This window comes from Poecilia formosa, unplaced genomic scaffold, assembly GCF_000485575.1.
Source record: "Poecilia formosa unplaced genomic scaffold, Poecilia_formosa-5.1.2 Scaffold124, whole genome shotgun sequence".
NCBI lineage: Eukaryota > Metazoa > Chordata > Actinopteri > Cyprinodontiformes > Poeciliidae > Poecilia > Poecilia formosa.
The window spans coordinates 770,315-775,054 of record NW_006800063.1 but is presented as its reverse complement, the minus strand read 5'-3'; the positions used below and the strand labels follow the sequence as shown (position 1 = coordinate 775,054).

General features: G+C 36.8%; 1 long non-coding RNA gene across 1 annotated transcript in view; it reads left to right on the top strand.

Moving 5' to 3' along the window:
- The first annotated feature begins 488 nt into the window (after positions 1–488).
- LOC103144327 (uncharacterized) overlaps positions 489–4,740 on the top strand; it is a 30,830-nt gene continuing 26,578 nt past the window's right edge. Inside the window, exon 1 of the long non-coding RNA XR_001663238.1 lies at positions 489–738. This is a non-coding gene — a long non-coding RNA (uncharacterized LOC103144327). The remainder of the gene's footprint in view (positions 739–4,740) is intronic.

The following is a 4,740-nucleotide window of genomic DNA, read 5'->3' as shown; positions in this document are numbered from 1 at the left end:
TGTATGTTTAATGTTGCTTTATTTCTGAAAGTCAAACCGTTGCTCTTTGCAGTCTTTGACAATGCCAAAATTGCCTCCTTCATTGTGGGCATAACATGCTGCCCATTAGTTTTTAATCAAGCATTCTGCCACCTAAATGTGAAAAATAATACTAATTCTTCTCTACAAATCTAGCTGTTCTTTAAAAATATTTTCTAGGTCTGCAGCTTCTTATTGATGCATTTATGTGTAGCTGAAGTGATTCCTGCAAGTGTCTTCTTCAGTTAAGACGCCAATCAAACGAAAGCCAGGAAAATTGAGTAAATCACCTCATTCCTAAAGGCTCCCTATAGCTAGGAGAATACACTTTAACATTATTTTGTTAAAAAAAAAAACACACACACACACAAAGTGATTTAGCAGCAAAATATATTAAAGCTATGCTGTCGTTATATCAAATCTTAGGAGGTTTAGCCTGTTAGCTTCATGTACTCGCCTTACTGATAGGTGGCGGTAATGCACCGTATTGTTGTTTGCCAACCGCCATTAACATTTAGTTGTAGAAGAAGAACAGATGGCGCAACATGGTTTAGTGTATTATTTGTTCGAACCGGCAAGAAAATACGACTAAAATTTTATTTTTAAGCTTCCCTAAATATACAAAACTTAGTCAGAAAAATTAGAAAAAGTTAAAGAGAGAGGAGGACGTACTCACCAGTCAACAAGACGAAACAAGAGGAACGTATCTCAAGCATATAGGTATGTGCTGCACACAATTACCAGAATAGATGTACCTAATGATGCACTACATCCTCAAATTGTACATTTAAAAGGTAAACGGTTCTCACCATTCTCGTTCCCAACTCGGTCGTTATCCGCGTCTTCATGTCGGCCATGACGCTCCTGATCAACAGAATCCAAATCTGAAGCGTTTTCATTAGATTGTGGACATCTGGCTGTCAGTTCAGCTTCATGCTGTTTGTATATCATTTACTCCCATAAAGCCTTCCAGCATTTCTTCATATACAAAAAAGACTCCTCCTTTCATTTCCAGTAATAAACAACCGGACACTAGCTTCTTTTTTTTGGCTGGTTGGGGGCCAGTACGTCATAAAACATGGAGGGTACCTCCGCCCCCTAAAATCGTCCCATTTCGGCATTTATTGACAAAAACACAGAAAAGAAAACTAATTATTTAAGTTTTGGGTCACATGAAAAGTTTTGTTAAAGTGTATCATATTTATGCAATATTTATATTTTGAATTTTTTTTAAGTAAGAGCAATGGGAAAATAAATTAATTTTGTGATGAAGTTTTCTAATGATATTGATAGCATTTGAAAATTTTAATATTTGTAGCGTAACTGTTGTATTTACATCTAAAGCACATTGAATTGCCTTGTTGCTGAAATGTGCCATGCAAATAAACTTACCTTGCTTTCACCACATGGTTGTGGCAAACTGTAAATGGGACTTATTATTATATTCTTTTTAAAAAAATAGAGAATGTAATCCTGTCAACAGATACACTGACATAAGAATCTCCACAAGTACTCCAGAGTCACTAAGGGTCGCCTGGTAGTTTCCCGATTAGTGCTGTTTTTTTTTGTTGTTTTTTTGTTGTTTTTTTGTTGGGTTTTTCAACCTGGCCTATGAGTTTATGTGGACAGCCATGATTCTCGCACTTTGTATTTGTGCAATAATCTTTTCATTTCCAGATGAAGGCTTGAGATGCAAAATGTTGAAAGCATTGCAAGGATGCTAAAACTCTTTCTCTGACTCCCCTCACCCTCCAACCCTTGTTACTCTACCCTGCTTTATATATCTCCACAATTTTACACTGTCTGCTGTGTGTTTGGGTCTCCAAACTGCTGTTTCCTCACTAATGTTTTGCAACAAACCTCCAGGCCTTCACAGAACATTTGGTTTTATACAGAGATTAAATTACACACATTTGGAGTCTATTTACTAACTATGTAAATTAAGGGGATTGGCTGTGCTAGATTTGATTTACCGGTATTAAAATGGATGTGCAAGCCACATTTCTTTTTATTGTAAATATCACACCTCTTCAAAGTAATGTTCCATTTTGAGTTGATCTGTCTCATAAAAACCAATAAAATACGTGGAATTTACTAGTTTTCCATTTTTCAGCCAACAGTGATGCAACAAAAGTGTGCTTATGCAGAACACAAACAGATTTTAGTTCATATGGAATTAATTTGCAAGGACAGTGATAAAATCAAGAGATTAAACAAAGAAAAGAGGGCATTAAACTGTTCTAAGAGAACTTGTAATAATCAGCAAAGAGGGGACATTTTTATTTTATTTTTCAAAGGATTTGATCAATATCTGCAGAGTTTATCTAACTTGTTATCAAGTTTTTTCCTCTGCTTGAATAGCCAGTGTGTTTTTCCCTTAAAGCAGTGAAGCTCTTTGTGTGCTTCCACAATCGGCAGCTTCGCTTGGTGCTTCAAAGTAAGTCAAAGCTAAAAGAACCTCCAAAAAAAAAAAAAGTTCTTTCAGTGTTTGTCTTTGCAGACAAGATTTTAAAGGCGGCAATACAAATTGTTTGGGTATTTATGAATTTTGTCATTCAAAGCAGTTGAATTTCATTGAGTTATATAGGTATTCAAATTATTTTTAAGCCTGGATGAGGAGAAAGGACCTGTGCTTCTCAAGGTTGTTCTGATTGTAGCTGAAGTGTGTTGATGTCCTTGCACTGTCCAGTCCTTGTATGGTCTCGAGTGTTTAGGAGAGCATGTGTGTGAGAGAGGCAGAAGGGAGAGATTGTATTTGTGCACTTCCGTGCTTGCATGCATCAACACATTAACGAAAAGAAGAAGAAAAAAAAAACATTTTTTGTTGGTTGCCACTGTGCTCTCAATACAAAAGAAATCTTAGCTCCAAGTCTGGAATTCATTAAGAACATTTTTAGCAAAGAACAAGATCAAATACTGAATACAGGTTGTGCGCCTTGAGAGCTTCAACAGTTTTACACAACCAAATGGAGTTCAAAACATTATTCAAGTATGCAAGCGGACAAAATAACCCCAAATTTAAAAAAAACAAACAAAAAAAACAAACAGCCGCTATTATCTTGTCTCAGGCGCAACTAAATCAGAGAATACCAAATCACTTCTGTATTATATAAAAGAAAACCACTGCAAATAGTGGAGATGGTTTAAACATCTCAAATTATTTGTCCTTGAATCTCATTAGAAGCACTAAAAAAAACACGGCCCACCCATCTAAATGTAGCCATGGGGGAAGATTAAGATGCTTAAACCACCTGAGCACAAAAATTTCATACCTTTCATGTCCATGAAACTACACTGCTTTGCAAACAGATTCGTACCTTTTGAAATCATTTGTATTTTGTCATGTTGCAACCAAAAAGTCTCAATACATTTGTCGGGATTTTGTGCGATAGAAACACACAAAGTTGCACATAATTGATTGTATGTATGTATATAAAATCTAAAAAATGTAGTGTCCATATCATTTTAGCACCTTTTCCTTTGATACCCCTAAATGCAATCCAATGCCACAAATTGCATTCAGAAGTTCCATAATTATTGAATAACAAAATTAAATGTTTTATAAATGCCACTGTGTAAACATCAGAGATTAGAGATAAGTCTACTTATGAGGAAAATCGACTGGATGGTTTTGGTTCTGTTGACCATGAGATTAAGACAAAAGCAAAAACCGTTGACTTTGCGCTGTGCCTAACATTTTCCAATATTTAAATACGTCAGTGAAAACATTAGATTCAAAGTTTGTAAGAAAAAACGGATTCATCTGGATCAGCTACTGACTGTACTGGCAGGCCAAATTTCTACAACTCTTGTCTTTTAGCCTGAGGCCCCAGAACAACTATTGAGGGCTACAAACAGACTACACTTTTATGAGACTTGAGACAGGGGTGGAAGCTCACATGTTCGCAGGTTAACAACCCAAAGCACACTGCCAAAGCTACAGTGGAATGGTTCAGGTCAAAGCACACTAACATGTTAGGATGATCTAGTCAAAGTCCAGACCTAAATCTAAATCAGACACTTGAAAGCTAATGTTCATAGACACCCTGTACAATTTGATTGAGGTTGAGCTGTTTTGAGAAGGCAAACAGTTTTAGTGTTCAAATGTAAAAAAAAAAAAGAAAGAAAAGACTGATTGAGACATACTCCAACACATCTGCAGCTGTAATTGCAGTGAACGATGGCTCTATAAAGTGCTACGTCTGGGAGGGTGACTACAAACTCTCTCTTTGCTCGTCTGCTTTCACTTGCAAAGGTTTTTGAAAACAAAGTTTTTATTTTCATTGTCATTGGTCCCATTGAAAATCCCAGTGAAATACATTGAGCTGTGTGGCTGTAACATGACAAAATGGGAAAGGGTCCTGAGCGCATGAATACTTTTACAAGACACCGTTCATCTTGAACTTTAATGATTACCATGGTGACTTGTGTTCCTGAGGAGTCGGGCTACGTCCCAAACGCTAACACTTTTCACTTCTCAGACAAAGACCAACATCCCATTAAAACACATTGATCGGAGGAACAACGATTTGTGAGCGTTGTACGTCTGCGAGAAAACTTTTAACAAGGAAGAAAAACACTTAGTTTCACCTGGCGAGTCGGGACTCTAACAGCTGTTCTGGAACGTAACACGTATATATAGGGGACAGTTTAAGTGATGAGCGTATGTTTTTCATTGTTGCCCTAAGGGTTCAGTGGTTCCGAAGGAGCGAGAGGGTTGAG